We start from the raw sequence: 24075 nt of genomic DNA, 5'->3' as shown, positions 1-24075 counted from the left end.
TTAAATAATAATTTACTAAAACATGTTGAAAGTGAATATTTATCATCTTAATTTTATTTTTAATAAATGTGTCCAAGTAATGTTTTTTTAATAGGACATATGTGAAAAACATCATAAAAGGTATACATACGTTAGCGCAATAAAAAAGCGGACAGACGGGCATGGGAGTGCCCGTCTGAACGCTAGTAAAAGCATAAAAGAAAAGATTAAGTATAACTTACTTTTATGTCGGAGCAAGTTTCGACATTCTTCCGTCTCAAGTCCTTACATAATTGGAAGATTTCACTGTGTTCTAGTTTGGATGTATATTAAAGCAAAAGAAAATTATATTTAGTTATCATATAAAGAATAAAATATAATCTTGGTATGTCATGTAACCAAAATGGGAATCAATGTGTGAGCAATTTTTTTAATGTACTTAATAAATACATGCGGGTGTGATAAAAGAATTTTTTTGAAGACTACATTTTTTGTGTAGTCACATCTTCTCCTTTCAAATTTCCTTCCCTAGTTAAAACTCTTGTCGTAGTCTGTGAAACACCCCTGGATAAAGTCACGTATAATTGTCCATGAGTAAAAACATGTCATGGAAGATATATTCCAACATTTGGAATGGTTTGTCCTTGTGATTTATTTATTGTAATTGCAAAACTTAGTCGCATAGGAAATTACTTTCTACTAAGGACAAAAGGCAACCCATCACTTTGCAGATGTTTTTATTTTAATTACGGGCAAAAAAGCTCATTTTCCTGCGTTATTTTCTGTCAAGATTTTCACATCCAACATATTCATAAATAAACCACGACATAATAATCGCGTCCCATTACACAATCCATATATAGGATCTAGATTTCGTAACAACATCAATGGTGCATCTTTTTTATCTTTAGAATATGTGATGGCAAACTACCTTTTGTAATTGAGTTTAAGAATTCTTGCTGGTATAAATTATGATTATCCCCTTCAACCTCGTCAAACAACAACAAATTATGTTCTTCTCCTGGAAACTGGTCGATAATCATATCATTCAATTTTTAGACATCATCATTTGTTGGTGTCAAAATAGCTCTTTCTACCATATATGGGACATCTAACCATGCAATTCTAAATCAGGAAAAATATGTTGGATAAGTACTTGTATGGAATATTCACCTTCCCATGGGATTACAATCTGTGAAGATAACTTTACCATGTCATCTGGTTTGGTAGGTTCAACACCATCACCAATGTGAATAAGAAATTCTACAAACTATTAATCATGCAATGATCGCATATTTTGACGCAAACGCAAAATCTTGGTATGATCCCATAAATGAGACTGAACAATACACGCTGAAATCATTTGTGCCTTAGTACCTTTTCTTACAACGGGAAGAACTTGACGAAAATCTCCTCCCATGATCAGAACTTTTCCATCAAATGGACATTGTTGCTACAAATGTCTTGTAATGATCGATCTAAGACTTCTAAACAATTTTTGTTTGTCATTGGTGCTTTATCCCAAATTATTGTGGCATCAACTCTATTGAGATTTGCAAGATCTTTTTGATTTTGAATACCATAAATGGAACTCGGTTGTATATCAATAGGTATCTTAAATCGAGAGTGTGCAGTCCTACCACCGGGTAACAATGTTGCAGCTATACCAGATGATGCAGTTGCCAAGATAATTTCTCCTAGACTTCTTAAACTTGCCATTAATGTTCGATAAAAGAATGTGGGTATGAAATTGGTAAAAAAAACTAAAATGACATAAGAATATTTTAAGATGCCTCAATTCTAATATTTTAATATTGCATGATTTTAAATTTTATGTCACTTGAGTAAAAGTTACATTTATTTGACACAAAATGTTTTTGAACATACCTTGGGGACGACATAATGATGCACCATTTTCTCTGGCATCCATGTTAACAAATGATATTAATGCATCCTCCAAAGCTTCATCAACATCCATATCATCTGATACAAAAATAATATATATATATATATATATATATATATATATATATATATATATATATATATATATATATATATATATATATATATATATATATATATGTGTGTGTGTGTAAAAATTACTAATCGCATACTTAGAACAATATCCCTTATACCTGTATCGGATTGACTCATGTTGTTTTGTTGATTAAGTGATGTGCAATTACGATCTGCGGGTTTAAATATATAGAAAATGATATATGACGAATAAATAAAATTATACAATGTAATATATAATATCTATATTGATTATCACCAACTAAGTGTAACATCATTAATATGTGTAATTCTACTTGGGGCGACTTCACTGTCATTAGTTCCTTGAAAATGTGATCTTGGAAAAGTCATATTTGTAAAATTTTGAAATGGAACTCTCGACTGATGGTTTATAGTGCGAGATTTCTGAGCTTGTTTCTCTTACTCTTTCTGCCGCCTATAATTTTCACGTCGTATCGACAAATGGTATTCTCTTTGCTCGTTGCTCATATTTTGTCTCCTCTTCCTTTTATTTTCGGCCTTTCTTGCCCTTTGTTGTTGACTTGATATTTAACGAGTATTATTTTCCATTTTATTAATGTAACTGTCAAACACGCATGTAATTTATAAGCAAAATAATTTCATTAATTATGTTGAAAAATAGTAGTAAATATAGATTTGCTTTAAAATAAATATATATTTTTAAAAAAAGTTACTCCAAAAATGATATTTGTAAAATATATGTTAAAAATATAAATCTAAACTAAAAAAATGGAAAATACGAAGAGGAAATTATGCAAAATAAATTAAAAATGGATAATCAATAAAAAGAAACATGTTGGAAAAATAAATAAAAATATTTCATATTTACTAAGCATTGAAATGTAAAATGGTGTGAGAAATTGAGTGAGTGTAATTTAATTATATAAAAAATTAAGTTAATTTTAGTTATAGATAGATTGTAGATATAAATTAATCAAAAAATATAGTGAAAAAAAATAGTGTTTTGATAAAATAAAGTATTTATTTTGATCATATGTCACATATGAATATTCAACATCTCTTTTCATATTTTACTCAATTTCTCTCACTCTCTTGCTATCTCTCTACCCCTTTTTAACATATTATCTCATTCTTTTATTTTTTGTAAATTTTCATAATGCATTATCTATAATGGTTCAAAGTCGTACAAGAGAAATGATTAAATACCGTGTAAGATAAAACATTTTCATACAAAAATATAATATATTAAAAAATATTTTTTTATTAGCCAAAAGTTTACTAATTATAGTCTGAATATTTTTATTATTTAAAAAAAAATGTTAAATCACTCCATTTTTATTTTTTGTTTATTTTTACATTTTTAGTTCGTGTTAATTTGAGTTTTTACCAATTTCATTTCTATTTTTTCCCCTACTACAAATGAATAAAATGAATCAATTCATGTGTTCTTTCATTAATGTGTTCTTCATTTAGTGATTCATCAGACATTATGAATGGAAAGATATTTGTCTCTTAAATTTAGTGAGATTTAAGTAAAATAATCGATGTACTGTTTTTTGCCATTATTTAGCATTGATAAATTGTGCATATTTAATTCTATTCGTAGTTATATATATATATATATATATATATATATATATATATATATATATATATATATATATATATATATATATATATAGATATATATATATATATATATATATATATAATATATATATATATATATATATATATATATATATATATATATATATATTATATATATATATATATATATATATATATATATATATTAGAAATGATACAATGATTAAACATGTAAATATATCTATTATTTTATATTTTATATTTACCTTCAACTTACAGTATAAAATAATTATTTTTTATAAAACCAACAATAACATATGCATGTCTCTTTATAACTTCTCCTTCTTTTTACAAAAATAACTCTCACTCTCTATCCTATATGTTACAAAAATCTCTTAAATGAAAAAAATGGTTGCATATAAAATATACACACTTCTAAATAATAATATTTTACTTTTTTGTTGTTGCAAAATCATCTATTTTATGGTAGCCTTTGTCGTTATAATCATAAGTGATTGGATTATTGTTTTGGTGAGATAAAGTTGTGGAACTCTTTGAATACGTCGAGTATATCTCTGTTTATTTAGAGTTGTTCCTTTTATCGAAAGGTACGTTCGTATCATTACATATTTTATAAATTAAGGATATTCTCGGATTAAAAGCAATATAGAACTAAAAAATTATAAAGGCTGGCTTACGCTAAAATACTAAAGTTGGGTTTTCAAAAATGAAATAGAACTATATTATAAAATTCTTATAGTTTTTCCAAAATAAAGAGTAGGCTGCAATTTTTATTAATAAGCTCTAACTATAGTCTTAAAAATTGATAGTAATATGAAGAAAAGCGTAGTAATTGATAAAAAGATAAATTCTAAAATAAATAAATATTTGTCATCCATGTCCAACCGTATATCAGTTTTGCTTTTTAACTGTTATAGCTAATTATTTTCGAAGTACTACTTGAATATATTCTCATTTTCAGTCGCAAGTAATAAAAACCGATGAACAATGAAGAACCATATCATATCAAAGAAAGCATCATCGCAATTTTCCAAAACAGTAAATTCTATTGATGTAACAAACAACGTACAAATGTGATAATATTCTTTTCATACATTGTTCAAATTGTATGGAGAATTGAAATATGTACAAAGTATTGAAACATGATCTATAATGGCGGAAAAACATCAAACAATGATGTAAAGAGTAAAACAAAATGTATGTACCTGTAATCTTCAAGCCGAAGATATCGAAATAACGTAATCCGAGAACTGTACCGATTCCTCTGCATAAACAATTGATTGAAAACCGATATATCATCAAAAGATGATCTGACATAAATTTTGTTCTTCAATCACTGGCAATTGGGAACTATACTGAATCCTCTGCATAAACAATTGATCGAAAACTGATATATCATCAGAAGATGATTTGACATAAATTTTCTTCTTCAATCACTACATATCATAAACTAAATAAAATTAATTATGCGCGTTATAAATTATCAAAATATAAGCAGTAATTTATCAGACAAATTCATGCAAACAAATTGTTAAAGAAATAATTAAAAAAGAAAATAGTGACAAAAATTGGAGAGAGAGATAGATAGAGAGAGAGAGAGAGAGAGAGAGAGAGAGAGAGAGAGAGAGAGAGAGAGAGAGAGAAAGAGTATTGGATTCTTAGTGAAGCTTATAACACTTAATCGAAATGCAGTCAAGTTTTAAATTATAATCTAGCAATTGTTGCTTTAGCCATAAGACTTGTACACAACAACTACCAACGACTATGTATTCAGCCTCAGTAGTAGAAAGAGCAACACTATGCTGCTTCTTATTGTGTCAATAAACTAACAACTTCCAAATGAATGACATATACCACTAGTGATTTTCCTACCCAACTTGCACCCTGCAAAATCAGAATCACAAAAACCTACTAAGCTACATGCGCTACCTTTTGGATACCAAAGACCGTGTGAAAAGGTTCTGTTAAGATATCTCAAAATTATTTTTATGATCTTAAAATAGGATTTCTTTGACGACGCTTGATATCTAGCACACATTCACACACTAAACATGATATCTGGCCTACTATTCGTTAAATAGAGTAAGAAACCGATTATACCTCTATATTTGGTTATGTCAAGATCCACTTCATTCCCGTCTTTGTCAATTAGCACATTTGAGGTCACATGGGTTGAAATATTCCTTGGATTTTGCATATTAAACTTCTTGAGAAGCTCTAGGACTATCTAATATTTTGATCCTTAATGATGCATACATGTAATGGACAATGCCATATAAAAAAGATTAATGGACTGTTTTTAAAACACGACTCTAGAGCTTCAAAAATGAAAAACTCCACGAAAAGATGGATTGTGATATGCACAAGATGAACCTCACATTCAAAACGCACAAGTCCTTATTATTGATCTATATTTTATTGACAAAATGCAATGGATGCAAAAATGCAAATGAGCTAAGAGAAATGAACGAAAAGGTTTTGGAGAGGACAAAATTAGGGTATGACAAAATCTGTCTAATTTGATTCAAGTGTAAAGTATGATTTGAATCAAATAAAGCCGAGGTGACCAAAATATGTCTGATTTGAATCAAGTGCATCTTGTGATTCAAGTCACAAAGCTGTCTGATTTGAATAGAGTTAAAATTCTGATTCAAGTCAGAGTGTTCGAAAAACTTTGGTTTGCCTCTATTCAATTTGATTTGAGTCAAGATATGTGCATGATTTGAATCATGGACACAAAATCTCAATTTTTCATGATTTTTAAAATACTTTGAGATTTCGTTTTCAACCTAACTTGAATCAATAACACATATGGTTCTTGTTCCACTAACTCAACCAATTGACTAAAAGCATCATGATTAAACTCAAATATAACAACTGAATTATGTATGCTAAAAATGAATCAATTCAAAACTTGATTCAAAGATGTCCAATCAGGAGAGTTAACAAACAATAATAAATGAAACGAAAATGACAAGATAAACAACGAAAATGTATTGGGGTTCTCCCCTGAATGTATTAGGGACATGCAACTTCACTAGGTACCATGAATAGTTTCATAGTCCTATTAAGAAAGTATGGAACATCGATTATTTTGTCTTTAGGTATCCGGATCTTCTTGGATCCTTTAGTGTTAGTCCTATAGGGTTTCTTGTCCATCAATGTTTGAAACTTACAAGTTTTTAACATTGATCAATATGTGTGTATCATGCCCTATTTTTTAAGCAACATGAACATACCACATAGGTTGGTGCTTATGGAGTGTGAACTTTAATAATAGGTCTATCCTTTGTACACAAATGACTCTTCTTTTGTTTTCACCAACACCATAGGTCATTAAAGCTATATTTGTTGGACATGTATCTCCAAACACAAAAGGGATAATGAATTGCGTGGGTCTAAAAAACGATGTTCAATTGTAAAAATCTTGATATATAAAAACGTTTAAATTACTTTTTTTTTTTAAAAATCAAAATAAATAAAAGAAAGAAACTCAAAGAGACGAAGAGATGAAAATACAACAAAAGAAAATAAATAACTGAAATGTAAAAAAATATAGAAATAGAGAAATGCACCATCGATTTATACATGTTCAACCTAATCATTTGGCGTACTCCTGTCCCCAAGAATTTATTCTTGAGAGTTTCCACTATATGAGATGTGAATTTTTTATAGGTTATACCCACAAACCTTCTTACAACCAAATAAAAGAATTTACACTGACTAATTCATTTAAAAAATAATTATTATTTTTATTTAAAAAAATAAAAATGACATTCATTTAAAAAAAATAATATGATATAAATAAAGAAAAGCAATTTAAAATTAAATTAAAAAATTAGAATTAGTTTTCTTAATAAATAAATAAATACACTATGAAGTATTTATTTATTATATTATATAATAAAAATTAGCTTCCAAACGTGTCACAATTGATATTATTAGAGTGCATAGTTAGTTACGTGGCAACAAGTCGAGGAACTAAAATAAAACACTTTACCAAAACAATAATTAAAGGGAAAAAAGTTTGTCTTCCAAATGGGTTGTTACTGTTTCCATTTCCACTTGCAAAGCTTTGTAAACCGCATCAACACCAATGAGAAGCTTCCATGGATGTTCTCTCTGTGAAGCAAGCAAGGTATGAACAATATCATTCATTCCTATCTCAACTTATTTCATAAATATAGTCATTTGCAAATGATGTTTTGCTTCTGCTGTTGCAAAAAAGGGTTTTGAATCTGTAGGAACTTGCCATGTAAAATTGCTTCTCATCATCATTATCTCATTCTATTAGTATGTATCCAAGAGCAAAACACTTGATTAAATCCAAATGATTGATAAAAAAGTTACTACATTCATATGTATCAAATGCCTTTTTAATGTTAATTTTAAGGGATATAGGTTTCTAGTTTTCAATGATATATAAGCACCACCAGGCTAGAATTCAGGTTTGGAAAGTTCCTTTAGTTGTAGTATGAGAAATCTCTTGTTTGGCATTAACTCAGATTGTATACTCCATCCTTGCCTATCATCTTTCATTGCTTTAATTCTTCACCTTCTCTTGCAATCAAGAGTACTATCTTCTACAGGATTCTTTTGTATGCTATAGGCTCTAACCATAGGATTCTTTTGTATGCTATAGCCTCTAACCATAGGATTCTTTTGTATGCTATAGGCTCTAACCATAGGATTCTTTTGTATGCTATAGACTCTAACCATAGCTTAATACAACTCCTAGATTGGGAGGGTCAAGTGAGTGGGTATCAGATTTGAACTCCCACATTCTCTACTTCATAAAATAAACTATGCTGCTTACGTATAAAATGAAAGGACCTCTGGCTGCTAACAATTACGGAGCCGTGTGATGATGACATAGCGAACTATTCTTTCGCCTTTTACTAAAGAATACCGTGTCAGCGTCACAATTAGCGGCATACGCTAGTTTTTGGAAGAGTCCTCTTAATTGAGGGTTCTGCAATTTAGTTCAAGGTTATCAATTTTTGTTTAAGATTCTCCAGCTAAGTGTATGTTTATCAATTTATTTTCATTGTTGTTACCAACTCCGATTTTGGTTTGTGCTAAGTGTATGTTTATCAATTTATTTTCATTATTGTTTTTGGTTTGTGCTTAGTTTTCAAGAAACTTCTATTCGAATATTTCACAAGCCACAGTATCATTCAATGTGCATTACAAGGAGTTCTATGAAACCAGATGTCATATTGGTGTATATTTTTCTCTCTTGGCATCATATCAAATCTCCTTGTCTGTTCTCTACTGGCATGTAAGTTATTTTACTAAATAAAATTGAAATTTTCCTATTCTGTAATCTTTTTACCCTTTTCATCTCATGCCTTCTGTAAATCTTTCTGTTTCCTTGTCACTTTACAAGTGAGAAAACAAGATTAAGAATTTGTTATGCTGGCCTTTGAAAATCATAATCAAATCACTCAGCAGATGCTTCAACTTTAGACAAATGGAATAATAAAAGAGACTCTTAGACCCCTTTGATTTTTTGATGATTAACTAGTTTTTAAACACTATCGGTTGTCTCCTTCCCACTGAACTTGTTACTTTTTATACTATAAGTGAAATCCAGTGATTGGATAATACGTTTGAGATCTTGAGATGTTCGGCAGTGGTTCAGTTTGTATACTCTGTATGCTTAATCATTATGTTTGAAAAAGTTAAATTGATCACCTTGTTGTGCAATAAAGAGTACTTTTTGTTTCATCTTTCATTGGAATTTGTTTTTGGTGAATGAATGGTCAGCTGACCTGCGTCTTTACACACTAAGGTAAAGCCTCTTTGTCTTCAACGAGATTCTTTTGTAAGCTTTAGCCATGGTAGATTTTGATCAAGACATTCTGTAGAGAGACTTACTTAAGATAAAAGATGGAAAAAATCATTCAGCTCAATGCTGTCATCATAAGTCATAACAATATATATGTTGAAATTCATTTTAGTGAAGCCTCTCTTTGTGATGAATGATGTCATCATAACAATTTATCTTTTGGGTCAAGCAAAAGAACTGGGCTAGATATAGTAAAGGGATGGGAGAATTCCAATTTTTCAATATTCAAAATTTAGGCTAAAATTGTAGGACTTTACCCCTAAGGGAGTCCTTCCAAAAATTCTCAAAGGCTTGAGTTGCCTCAAGCCTAAGAGGGGGTTTGGAAATAGTTTTCAACCAGCAATAGACGCGCCTCGGTTAGAACCTCACTAGCTGCGTCATTGCCCCAAGCGCAAAGATGATATTGAATGTAGATTAAACTTCTCTTTATATAATTTTAAACTCATCTAATTCCTCTCATAAGCAATGTGGGACTAAGAATATCTGCGGTCAAATAAATAAACTCAAACAAAAAGTATAGGTAGTTGGTTATTAAAGGTATGGTGATAAGGTACATAAAAAATTACGGGTATATAAAAATCATATCAGAGTAACCTTATTTCAGTACCTATAATCTGTCATTTACTAGTACTAAACAGTTGTAAGTGAAAGCATAAATGAATAAATCGGTTGAATTTCTGCAATAGACACTGTAATATTAAACTAAAATAGAATTTTTTTATTAACGACTTCAGTACAAATATTAAGAAATCAGTGTCAAATTTATTTAAGAAACATTGCTACAAATATACACAGTATATATAAAACAAGCCTGTTATAATATTTATAGAATTAGTGCCAGCACAAGTGTCTTTAAAATTAAGATGAATACAAAGATATATTTGTTTCCATATTGATGATGTTTGCATGCCTATTATGTGTTTCTTGCAGATCTTCATCTAATTCAGAAACAAAGAAAGAGGTCTGAACGTGTTAGTTTTGCAAAGCCAGAAACAAATATTTAGTAACTTCAATTGGGAGGGGGCCGCGCGAACGCAGGCCCCCACAGCAACAAATTATGATGTAGGCTCCACCACTTGGGTAGACCTTAGGCTAGCACCCCTCCTAAGTGCAATGGAGGTCACTTGACTAGGCCATAGACCTTGATGATCATCCATTGACCCCATCCAGGTAAGTATGTTACAATGAATCACACACTTGTTCTTTATACCTTATGTTCTGTACTATTCACTCTAACAATTCCGATGTGGTACTTATTGTGAACATATATTTTGAAAGCGGTATGTATTTATATGCTGGCATCACATGTGAAGAATTTTACACTAACTCCATTAGAATGCAAATAGAAAAACTTTATATAATAATATTGCAGTTAATGATTTTTTTTCGCTTCTTAATCTCATTTTTCTTTATGTTTTTCTTGAACAATTCTGTTTTTCAAAATTTAAGCTCTAACTCCTTGAATGCCTAGAGGATGGATACCTTGAAGGCTTACATGAGTTGAAGGGTGCAGTGGTGTTGAATGTTATTTATGTGTTGATTATGCATTTTATTTGTCTCTTTTCCCATCTTTTATGTTGTATCAGATAGTACATTGTTTAGTTTTAGCTCCTTGAATATGAGTATTTGTTTTTGTGCACATTACAACTATTCAATAGTTGCATCTTTTCTAGAAATTAAAGTTTTTTATGCTAAATATGCATTATTAATGTTTGACAATAAGTAATATAACAAAGCTGGAAGAATGAGGAAGAAAGGAAATGAAAAGATATTAGGTGGAAAAAATGGTAAACAAAAAGTTTCTAAGGAAAGGAAGAAGCCGTAATGGGTTTGAATTTACAAATTGACGACGAAACAGTCGGTGAAGGTTGCATGTTTGGTGATGTATCTGAAAAAAGGACAAGCAGGTTAAAGAAATTTTGTTTGTATCGTTTAAATGATGATTTTGTTCGTTATTGTAGAGGATTTATTTTTAGAAGCAAGTAAAAGAAGCAAGGTATGTGTAGAAGATTTATTTTTAATTTAGGTTTAAAGACAATCAGATGCATGGTAGCAGAAATGCATTTTGTGTTAGAAATAATTTCGAAAAATAATTTGAAATGATTTCATATGAATGAGAAAGAAGCATAAAAAATATTGTTTCCATATTGATTAAGAAATGTTTGAAATAAATTGATGATGTTGCATTGCATGTATGTTTTGTGGGTTTCAAATGTTGTGTAAATGTTATAAATTCTTTTAATTACATAGATGAATTTAATGTTATCTATTAAGCAAAGTAGCTAAGCCACCTCCTCAACATTTTCAACGTTCAATGGTAGTTTTTCTTAATTTTAAGTATATGGATTTAATCTTATTTGGCTAAGGAAAATATATTTTTTAATATCTTACAAATAGAGATGAATTGAGGTTTTTTAATTTCATTCATTTTTGTATTTAGTTGGTCTAATTTTGCCTCATGAGCCCATTATGATAAGTTTCTTTTAATTAAACTTGCTATAAAATCTTAAGTGGTTGAGAAAGTAGCTTCCAAAATACTTATTTTCAATGGATGATACATCAGTGCAGTAACGCGCAATATTTGGCTATAACTTTAGAATTTTCATTAAGTAATCTTCTTTGATTACCAATATCCTTCAAGATACTTATTTATGCATAATTTTCCTAAGCAATAAAATTAGAATCTAAATTACATAATGCTAGAACACATTTATTTATTGAAGTTATGACAATCAGTTCTTCAGAAAGATCGAAGTATTAGGCTGGATCTTCCTTTGCCTAGTCATGTGTTTCAATATTTAGAATTATCAATGGAGCAAATCTTAAATAAATTTATTCAATGTGACCGCAATAAGGACCTAGCATGTATACTTATAAGATAATAACCTTAGTATCGCTCATCATGTATCCTAGATGTTCAGCCTACACTTTATTCTACACAAATCATAATTAATGTTCAAGGCCTATTATTATTGTCAGGCTTAAGCATTTTTCAAATGTATCATATTTTCAACATCAACTTATTTTATACAATCAAAACTTAAACTTGATTGTAGCCTAAAAAAATATTTCTATAGCAATATGGTCATAACTCATTACCAACTTCCAATACATGATAGAATATCCGAGAATCATTGTTTCCTTTTAACAATTTTGTAGAAAACTCAATTTGCATAGTGCAAAACTATACATGTGATGACAACATGAACACATATGATATTGATACACATTTACAGAAAAGATTTTAATAAAAATAGATGTATGTGCAGACCTAAACATTAAAAACTAAATTGGAGGGGTTGCACAGACACAAACTCTCACGTCAACAAATTATGATGATGGCGGTTCTATTTGAGAACACCTTAAACTAGCAATACTCTAAAGTGAAATGAAGGTCATTTGTCTAGGTCATGTTTCTTCATGATTACTATTGATCCTATCTGGGCAAGCATGTTATATATCTCATGATCCATATTATTCATGCTAAATATAAATAAAAATACAAAAAGAAAAAATAGAATTTATCTTGTTAAAATACTCTTTATTGAAGGTCTTAAACAATTTTTATTGAATGATAATTAGTTTCAGAATTAATATAAAGAATTTTAACTATTTATGGTGTCAACAATTATAATTATAGAGGAATAATAAAGATTAAATGAAATTCCAATCAACAGGCATGAATTCAATGATTATGGATCATCAACCTTCACACTCTCGCCTCGAAATAGTCTTTCTTTGCTGAAATTTGGGAACCCTAGTGTGCAACCAAAAATAGAACCCTTAAACCTTTGTCTTGCTTCTTATTAAATAGGTGTTAATAATGAGCTTTTAGGGTTGAAACAATATTAAGAACAAGCAAAATTTTCCATTGCATTGCATGTAACATTGTCATAGTTTATTTGTTGTTTTTTTCGTCCTTTTACAATCAGAGTTATACTTCAACTTCATCATGAAAATTATAACTATGTACGGTAGCTTTCATTTTCCATTGGTTTCACTTCGATTAGAATTAAGAAACTCTATATATGATCAACATAATGCACACTTGTTAAACATATAAATCAAACAAATATGTTGCACCAAGCATTAGGTATGTTGTGTTATCTTGTTTTACTTGTCCGACCTCTGTCAGATTTTCGTAACGCGTCGTGTTAATGTGTTTGGCATTGTCCATTTTTCCTATTAGCTCTCAATGATGATTGCTTCATCAACTCATTTTGTGCATAGTATTATGTGTTCCACGTTTAATGTCATTTTCCTTATTTCTTTAAAATATTTTCTCCACTTTTGTGCGCCACACTCGCTCTAGTATGTCACTATAACTCTTACCATGTAAACATTGTATAACTTTTTTTACTAGAGTGATTTTAACTTGATTCAGTCTTTTCACAATACTTTGAATCTTGTCATATTTTGCTATGTTTCATGCAATGTTTGCTAAACATATAATTGAAATACTAATAATAAACTTTTAAGAAAATATAGTATGACAGAGTTTCCTCGCCCTTCATACCTTTAGAATAACCAATAAAGACACACTTCACAACCTTAACATCAAACTTGTCTTACTTAATACATGCAAACACCAAAACTCCAAAGACCTTGAAAATAAAGTAGTCAACGAGTTTCGCACTCCAAACATACCTATGTGAAAAAAATTTGATTATATTCATCATTAATATCAAGTTAAGTTATACTTTTTACAAACCATCCACGTGTTCTAAGTGGAGAATACAAAACTATTATTAAAATTTTCTGATACTAGAAAACCAAATTTTGAAATTTATGATGCACAAATGTTATTCCAACAAATTATGATGTAGGGTCTACCACTTAGGTGGACCTTCTTCTACTCGCACCCTTTCGTGAACACCTATTGACTCCATCTAAGTAAATAAATTATAATGTTTCATACACTTTACTTTATATCTTATGCTCCATACTTTTAAAATTATAATGTGAGACTTTATCAAACATAATTTATGCTCAGTTGTCACCATTTTATACACCAATACACATATTTTTCATTATCATTAGAATCAAATAAAATATATAACCAACCATTGGTTTCACTTCGATTAGAATTAAGAAACTCTATATATGATCAACATAATGCACATTGTTAAACAACCATATCACACAAATATGTTGCACCAAGCATTAGGTGTATTGTGTTATCTTGTTTTTACTTATGCGACCTCTGTTAGATTCTCGTAACGCGTTGTGTTAATGTGCTTGGCATTGTCCATTTTCCCATTAGCTCTCAATGTTGATTGCTTCATCAAATCACTTTGCGCATAATATCATGTGTGCCACATTTAATGTCATTTTCCTTATTTCTTTAAAATATTTTCTCCACTTTTGTGCGCCCCACTCGCTCTAGTATGTCACTATAACTCTCACCATGTAAACATTGTATAACTTTTTTTACTAGAGTGATTTTGACTTGATTCAGTCTTTTCACAATACTTTGAATCTTGTCATATTTTTGTTATGTTTCATGCAATGTTTGCTAAACATATAATTGAAATACTAATAATAAACTTTAAAAAAAATATAGTATGACAAAGTTTCCTCGCCCTTCATACCTTTAGAATAAATAATATAAATACACTACACAACCTTAACCTCAAACTTGTCTTACTTGATACATGCAAATGCCAAAACTCCAAAGACCTTGAAAACTAAGTAGTCTACGAGTTTCCCACTCCAAACATACCTATGTGAAAAAAATATTGATTATATATCAAGTTAAGTTATACTTTTTACAAACCATCCACGTGTTCTAAGTGGAGAATACAAAACTGTTATTAAAATTTTCTGATACTAGAAAACCAAATTTTGAAATTTATGATGCACAATAGTTATTGCAACGAATTATGATGTAGGGTCTACCACTTAGGTGGACCTTCTTCTACTCGCACCCTTTTGTGAACACCTATCGAATCCATCCAAGTAAATAAATTATATTGTGTCATACACTTTACTTTTATATCTTATGCTCCACACTTTTAAAACTTATAATGTGAGACTTTATCAAACACAATTTATGCTCAGTTGTCACCATTTTATACACCAATACACATATTTTTCATTATCATTAGAATCAAATAAAATATATAACCAACCATTGGTTTCACAATAGTTATTGCAACGAATTATGATGTAGGATCTACCACTTAGGTGGACCTTCTTCTACTCGCACCCTTTTGTGAACACCTATCGACTCCATCCAAGTAAATAAATTATATTGTGTCATACACTTTACTTTTCTATCTTATGCTCCATACTTTTAAAACTTATAATGTGAGACTTTATCAAATACAATTTATGCTCAGTTGTCACCATTTTATACACCAATACACATATTTTTCATTATCATTAGAATCAAAGAAAATATATAACCAACCATTGGTTTCACTTTGATTAGAATTAAGAAACTCTATATATGACCAACATAATGCACATTGTTAAACAACTAAATTACACAAATATGTTGCACCAAGCATTAGGTGTATTGCGTTATCTTGTTTTTACTTATGCGACCTCTGGTAGATTCTCATAATGCGCCGTGTTAATGTGCTTGGCATTGTCCATTTTCCTATTAGCTCTCAATGTTGATTGCTTCATCAAATCACTTTGCGCATAATATCATGTGTGCCACGTTTAATGTCATTTTCCTTATTTCTTTAAAATATTTTCTCCACTTTTGTGCGCCACACTCGCTCTAGTATGTCACTATAACTCTCACCATGTAAACATTGTATAACTTTTTTTACTAGAGTGATTTTGACTTGATTCAGTCTTTTCACAATACTTTGAATCTTGTCATATTTTTGTTATGTTTCATTCAATGTTTGCTAAACATATAATTGAAATACTAATAATAAACTTTTAAAAGAATATAGTATGACAAAGTTTCCTCGCCCTTCATACCTTTAGAATAACCAATATAAATACATTTCACAACCTTAACATCAAACTTGTCTTACTTGATACATGCAAACGCCAAAACTCCAAAGACCTTGAAAACAAAGTAGTCTACGAGTTTCCCACTCCAAACATACCTATGTGAAAAAAATATTGATTATAGTCATCATTAATATCAAGTTAAGTTATATTTTTTACAAACCATCCACGTGTTCTAAGTGGAGAATACAAAACTGTTATAAAAAATTTTGATACTAGAAAACCAAAATTTTGAAATTTATGATGCACAATAGTTATTGCAACGAATTATGATGTAGGGTCTACCACTTAGGTGGACCTTCTTCTACTCGCACCCTTTTGTAAACACCTATCGACTCCATCCAAGTAAATAAATTATATTGTGTCATACACTTTACTTTTATATCTTATGCTCCGTACTTTTAAAACCTATAATGTGAGACTTTATCAAACACAATTTATGCTCAGTTGTCAGCATTTTATACACCAACACACATATTTTTCGTTATCATTAGTGAACACCTATTGACTCCATCTAAGTAAATAAATTATATTGGGGATTGAACTCGTACCCTATAGCAAATAAAAATAGTTTCCTTCCACTCGGTTAATGATGTTTAGTTGTTAATTTTTGGAATCGAAATTATATAATATATTTATAGTTAAAGCAACATTATTCCTACAACATCATATTTCTATTCACTTCTTAACACCAATTCTCTCGTGATAATTTATAAAATAGCCTTGTAATATTTTGAAGTTAATTATTCTATCCCTTAACAATATTTTTAATCTTATTTTCTTTTTAAACATAAATTTTTGATATATTAATATTTTATAGTTCAGTATTTAAATATTTATTATATGCTCATTTTATTTATTATAAATTTTTGTGAAAAATATAACATGTTATTTTAAGTCGTTTGATATATTATTATTTTTATATAGAAAAATATATTGTTTATTTTTAATCTATAATAATACTACAATTTTATCACTATGGTAATCTCCTGGATATTCTCAACACAGAAGTTAATACAACAACCTTCATACTCTTACATAGTTCTATGACTCTCTGTTGAGGTGCTTTACTTTCCAAAATTATCAGTTGGCTCCAACTCAGGAGGAATATTCACATATCTTGAGGGTTGAAATTCAGAATCATGTTCCTTTTGTCAGTACAATGGAGTTTCTTAAGTATCATCATCTAGCTAAAGTCATTCATTTGGAGAAGAAATAAGTGGAACTAAACCTCAAACTCAAGGGTGAAACTCATGGTTTTACTCTGAAGTTTCTGGTAGACAGACCACTACCTTTGCTGATGCTAGAAGTTGGAGTGCTTTCAATGATATTCTTGCCTTGCTCGTATATGGGATTGTATTGTTCCCTAACATGGAAGATTTTGTGGATTTGACCTCTATTCACATCTTTATGACCAAGAATCATGTTCCGACTTTTCTTGCTGATACTTACTATTCCATTCATGCGAGGAATCAGAAGAAGAAGAAGGGAACCATTGTGTGATGTGTTCCTATGTTGTAGAGATGGTTCATGTCTCATCTACCAAGCAATGGTCCTTTTGTTGACAATAAGGGCAATCTTAAATGGTCTTAGAGGATCATTCATGTCTTTGATAACTGAAGATATCTCATGGTACTCTCAAAGTTATGACGATGTCAAGATCATTATTAATTGTGGTATTTTCCCTAATGTGCCTCTCTTAGGTACAAAAGGTGGAATTAACTACAATCCAAGATTGGCATTGCAACAGTTGAGCTACCCGATGTTAGATAAACAAACTCCGAGCAGTTGGAGGATTTTGTCTTGTGTGAAGGGGTTGACAATGTAGAGTTTCAGAAAAGGATTATTTGAGCTTAGGGAGAGATTTGCCGCCAAGGAAAGGCTGAACTGGGAAAGAATAATTGTATAGCAAAGGAAGCCTACACACAGTGGGTCAAGGAGAGGGTCAAAGAAGTTTTGTTTCCATTTCTACCTGAGCCTTCTATGAACATCAAACCTGTTGAGCTTGTTGTTGTTCCTATCTCCGAGATTGAAAAATTCAAGGAGGTTATCAAGGTGTTGGAAAAGGAGAATGATGATCTCTAATCTAACATTGGTAAACTCACTTTGGATAGGGAAAACTTGAAGCTCAACCTTAATTAGAAGAGGGAACGAGCACTCAAGGCAACTAATAAGGTTCAAGAAGAACAATACAAGATGAGGAAAGTAAGTGAAGCTTTTAAGGGAACTTATGACAACCTTTATGCCAAGAAGAAGCAACTTGCCGAAGCTCAGTACAAAGCCAACAAGATAGAGATAAACTGCAAAAATCGGCTCAGAAAGCTTCAAGACCGATTGGATAGTTGCAAGAAGGAGTTGAAAGAAGAACAGGGTCGTGTCAAGTAGCTAGAAGTTTCTCTTTCTCAATGTCAGAATGAATTTGGCAAGAGGTTTGAAGAAATCCGAGAGTTGAAGAGTCACGCACACAAGAATATTGAAGATACCAACCTTCTCAACCAAGAGGTCACTCATTGGGAGAGACACAACCGTCATCTTCAAGTTCTTTTGGATCAGAAGGAATCCTTCCTGGAAGATTTGTTGAATGGGCCTAATCATACATTGTTGCATAACCTTATCAATGATGCACAATACTAGAATGGCAGACATGCACGTCTAGCTCAGTTTGTTGTTCACTCACTTGAAGATATACTCGAGCTGTTGAAGGAGGCCTATGATGTTATGTTTCCTTACAACACTCCATTGGTTGTATTTCATTTTATCTTTGTCTGTAGAGTTGTATTTGAGAGGTTTCAGGTTGATCACGTTGTAGATCATTTAGCAGACTGTTGAGTTATATTTGTATTATTTATTCTTCCATATCGAATAAAATGAGTATTTCCCTTTATTTGGGCACTATCTTCTATCTTTTTTTTATGCTCTATGATTACTCGTAATAATAGATAAGTCATGTGATTCCTTAGAAATCATAAAATAATAATAATAATAAAACTTTTTGCATGCATCATCATCATTCACGCATCATTTTGCATTTCATAAAGACAAGACCAATGAACTCATTGTTATTTGGCCTTCAGTCAGAAGAACTACTGTCGTCAAGCTGACTTTCCGGCATCCGTACAACACCAACACTAATTAGAAGATAATCATGGATTAATTGGAAGGAAATCAAGCTACTATAAGGGAGGATATGATTACTATGAGGATCTAAATGTGTCAGCTGATGGAAGCAATGCAAGTTATAGCCAGGGGCCAGGAAGAGATCCGTCAAGATAATCTGAGAGTCGATTATAATAATCTTGTTGTGACAATTCCAATGAATCCATTGGGGGGTAACGGTGCTCTAGTTGTAACTCAACCACCTCCCGAGGGTGGTCCCTTTAACCAGAATGTTTGTCATACTTTCAACATCCCTATCCATGGGGGAGCCCACACTGAGATAGATGATCATCAAGATGCCTTTTTCATTCCTAAAGATGATTCAGTCAATGATGCCTATGGGTCCTCACTTGCTAAAGTGGAGAAGAAGTTATGTGTTCTAGAAGAGAAAATGAAAGCTACTAAAGGTTTTGGTGCCTTCGATTTGGATGCTGCAGATATGTGTTTGGTACCCGATGTGAAGATTCCTGCCAAATTCAAGATCCCAGATTTTGAGAAATACAAGGGGGTCAGCTGCCCAATGACCCACGTTCGATCTTATTGCAAAAAGATGGCCACGCAATCTGACGGTGAAAAGTTATTAATTCATTTTTCTAAGACAGCCTTAATGGGGCTTCCCTCGAATGGTATATGCAGTTGGAACGTACGCAAATACGCATTTAAAGGGAGCTAACTGAAGCCTTCCTGAAACATTATCAGTACAATACAACTATGGCTCCAAGCAAGACTTGCCTTTAGAGTCTTACTCAGAAGTTAGAGGAATCATTCAAAGAATATGCCTAACGGTGGAGAGATCTGGATGTCAGAGTTCAACCTCCTCTTTTGGAGAGATAACTGGTAGACATGTTTATGAGTACCCTTCAAGGGCCTTATTTGGACAGAATGGTGGGGAGTTCATCTTTGGGGTTTTATGATTTGGTAGTCGCTGGTGAAAGAATTGAGAATTGTTTCAAAAGTGGGAAAATTCAAATTCATGTTGTTGTGTCAAATGGGGCAAAGAAGCCTTATGCTGGGTTCACTAAAAAGAAAGAAGGGGAGGCGAATGCTGCCTCAACCTCTAAAGAAAAGGGCAACGCTTATATGGTGCCTTATTATCTGGTTGTAGAGGTGACTCCTAGTCCGTATCAGCAACAAGTTTTTGTGATTCCTGTTGGACAACAACCTATGCCATATCACCCACATATGTAGTATCAACAAACATATGCTCCTCAATGTCAGAACTACTATCAGCCAAACCAACAAAGGCAGAGAAAGCTTGAAATAAAATTTGATCTTATCCATATGCCATATAGTCAATTACTTGCTCATCTACTCTGAGGCTCATTGATCTAACTGAGGGAATTGGTACCTCCTCCAACCATTCTTCCTCCTAGTTACGATGCCAATGCAAGATGCGGATTCCACTCTGGTGCTCCCGGGCACACTATTGAAAACTGCAAAGCTATGAAGCACAAGATACATGATCTAATTAGTTCTAAGGTTATTTTGTTCACACATAATGGTCCTAATGTCAATGACAATCATATGCCTCCTCATGTCAGCCATTATGTGAGTATGTTGGAAGAGTCTGGAGAACGTAGCTTGGTGTAAAGAGTTGATGAGATGAAGACCTCCTTGACTTTGGTTAAAGAGAAGTTATTGTTGAATGATGTGTTTCTGGGTTGCCCGCCTGATTGCGAATAATGTTTGTTGAACCCTCAAAAGTATGAAGAGTTGAGATGGGGTATTCAACAATTGATTAACCAAGGGACTTTTGTGGTGGAGAAGGTTTATGATGAAGATCACATGGCTACTTTAAAGATTCCTTACAATCCTTTTCAAATACCAGTATCATCCAGTCCAATATTACTTGACACATTTATTAAAAATAAAATTAAGATGATAAATATTCATTTTCAATATGTTTTAGTAAATTATTACTTAAATATAAGAGAGAGAGAGAGAGAGAGAGAGAGAGAGAGTATTATGTTTCACATTTTTTAATGTTGATTACTCAAATTTAAATATTAATTTACTAAAACATGTTGAAAGTGAATATTATTACTTAAATATAAGAGAGAGAGAGAGAGAGAGGGAGAGGGAGATTATTATGTTTCGCCTTTTTTAATGTTGATTACTCAAATTTAAATAATAATTTACTAAAACATGTTGAAAGTGAATATTTATCATCTTAATTTTATTTTTAATAAATGTGTCCAAGTAATGTTTTTTTAATAGGACATATGTGAAAAACATCATAAAAGGTATACACACGTTAGCGCAATAAAAAAAGCGGACAGACGGGCATCGAAGTGCCCGTCTGAACGCTAGTAAAAGCATAAAAGAAAAGATTAAGTATAACTTACTTTTATGTCGAAGCAAGTTTCAACATTCTTCCGTCTCAAGTCCTTACATAATTGGAAGATTTCACTGTGTTCTAGTTTGGGTGTATATTAAAGCAAAAGAAAATTATATTTAGTTATGATATAAAGAATAAAATATAATCTTGGTATGTCATGTAACCAAAATGGGAATCAATGTGTGAGCCATTTTTTTAATGTACTTAATAAAGACATGCGGGTGTGATAAAAGAATTTTTTTGAAGACTACATTTTTTGTGTAGTCACATCTTCTCCTTTCAAATTTCTTTCCCTAGTTAAAACTCTTGTCGTAGTCTGTGAAACACCCCTGGATAAAGCCACATATAATTGCCCATGAGTAAAAACATGTCATGGAAGATATATTCCAACATTTGGAATGGTTTGTCCTTGTGATTTATTTATTGTAATTGCAAAACTTAGTCGCACAGTGTCATACCCCAAAATTTGCCCATTAATATTTTAAGACATTTTTCAGGGCACTCCGACTCATTTTTATGACACTGATCTTAAAGGAACGAAGGCCCAGCTCACGAATGGCCCAATCCATAAAATGGCCCAAACTGGCCTGTTCGCTACACGCTCGCCTAGCGAACGTTCGCTACACGTTCGCTACACACTCGCCTAGCGAACGTTCGCTACACGTTCGCTACACGCTCGCCTAGCGAAGCTGACAGATAACAGAAAATTCTGGGCTTCACTCTGAGTCCATTAGGTCACAAAAAAGAGCATTATAAATACCAGCACTTCAGTAATGAAAAAGAAAAAAAAAAGGACGAAAGGAGAACCCTAGCAAGCAAACCCTAGCGCTCACAGACGGAAAACCCTAAAGGAAACCCTGAAGGAAAAGCCGGCGGCAGCAAGGTCACTTCCGCTCAATTCGATCCGATCAGCCAACTCAAGGTTACAATTCGATTACAAACAGGTTGGTATTGCTATTACTACCTTATGTTCTTAATTTGCATATGGTATCATGATTGAATTTATGAAACTATCTTAAGTTTTACATATGAATTTAAGTATGCATGAACACCTGAATGTCTAACCACATAATCTCTGTAATGGATGCTATAAGGTGTGAAGCTTGCTGACATTATGCTGTTATCAAAACCAGAATCCGCAGCCGCTCGCTAGCACATCGCTAAGCGAGCATGCAGCGAGTATTCGCTAAGCCCTCGCTAGGCGAGGCAGCGGCGACCGGGACAGTCGCTGATTTTTCTGTTCTGTCCTTTGCTAACCTGTCATGTTTTTATCATAGCCATGCATTGTTTATCTGACCCTACTGCTGTCCTGGTTTCTTTTGCGGTGCAATCCTTGATTGCATCCTGACTTGGTACTCTAACCCGTTTGCTGAATTTTGTAAAGGTTCACCTTTCCCAGGAAAAGATTGTTGTCTAGGTCTTCCACTTTATTTGTGGGATACCCTTGTGGAGTTTCACCCTAAATTACCTAATTAATTTTAATGTATTAATTTAATGTATTAATTTTAATGTATTAATTTTAATGTGGAGATTCATCCTAATTACCTAATCGATTGTAAAATACGGCCTCTAAATATGTGATCTTGGACCTCTCTTTATTGCCTTACGATGTTACGGTATTACGGTCATGTCCCGCGAATGTGGGGATACACTTAGCAATGGCCCTTCGATTAAATCATCATAAAATAAATCATAGTCCCTCGGATGTTGCCTTCGAATATATGATTTCGTCCCTCGATGACCCTTCGGTGTAGCCTACGGTTAAATGATGATCGTCCCTTCGAATGCTAAGGTATCCTTACAACTGTTGCCTTCGATGACCCTACGATGACCCTTAAACATCCAAAGGGTAAAATTACTTACTTCTCAATAGTAAGGACAGTTTTACCCTCATAAGGATAGGAAACGTTCATAACGACCTTAGGAAGGTATAACTCTCAAATACTGGATCATAACCTAAAACATTTTCCACCCCCCACACTTTGCAAGTCCTAGAAAATCACCACTTGGTATACATTCATACTAGAATCATTACCAAGTTATATTTTTCTAAACTGTTTTTCAAAATCAAACGAGATAAATACTTTGTATACATTCATACGAGAATCATTACAAAGTTAAACTCTCTTTTCGAAACATTTTAAAACAATTCACCAACACTTTTCAG

General features: G+C 31.8%; 1 long non-coding RNA gene and 3 other non-coding genes across 21 annotated transcripts in view; 2 read left to right on the top strand and 2 right to left on the bottom strand.

The window, feature by feature from the left end:
• The first annotated feature begins 7536 nt into the window (after positions 1-7536).
• Positions 7537-24075, top strand: part of LOC127120074 (uncharacterized) — a 124135-nt gene continuing 107596 nt past the window's right edge. For 6 of the 18 annotated variants that reach the window (XR_007803068.1, XR_007803067.1, XR_007803060.1 and 3 more), the window contains exons 1-2: positions 7549-7729; positions 8803-8872. This is a non-coding gene — a long non-coding RNA (uncharacterized LOC127120074). Of the gene's footprint in view, positions 7730-8722; positions 8873-10372; positions 11082-11165; positions 11447-24075 lie in introns of those variants that run through there. The other 12 variants (XR_007803057.1, XR_007803065.1, XR_007803056.1 and 9 more) reach the window with 9 other exon arrangements.
• On the top strand, positions 8447-8563 carry LOC127124674 (U5 spliceosomal RNA). Its single transcript, XR_007804136.1, has one exon. It is a non-coding gene; the product is annotated as a U5 spliceosomal RNA (small nuclear RNA).
• On the bottom strand, positions 9692-9841 carry LOC127124358 (U4 spliceosomal RNA). The gene has a single exon (XR_007803894.1). It is a non-coding gene; the product is annotated as a U4 spliceosomal RNA (small nuclear RNA).
• LOC127124169 (U1 spliceosomal RNA) lies at positions 10460-10620 on the bottom strand. Its single transcript, XR_007803796.1, has one exon. It is a non-coding gene; the product is annotated as a U1 spliceosomal RNA (small nuclear RNA).

This window comes from Lathyrus oleraceus, chromosome 2 (assembly GCF_024323335.1).
Source record: "Lathyrus oleraceus cultivar Zhongwan6 chromosome 2, CAAS_Psat_ZW6_1.0, whole genome shotgun sequence".
NCBI lineage: Eukaryota > Viridiplantae > Streptophyta > Magnoliopsida > Fabales > Fabaceae > Lathyrus > Lathyrus oleraceus.
Note: the sequence above shows the minus strand (reverse complement) of the source record. Positions and strands in the feature narration are given on the sequence as shown.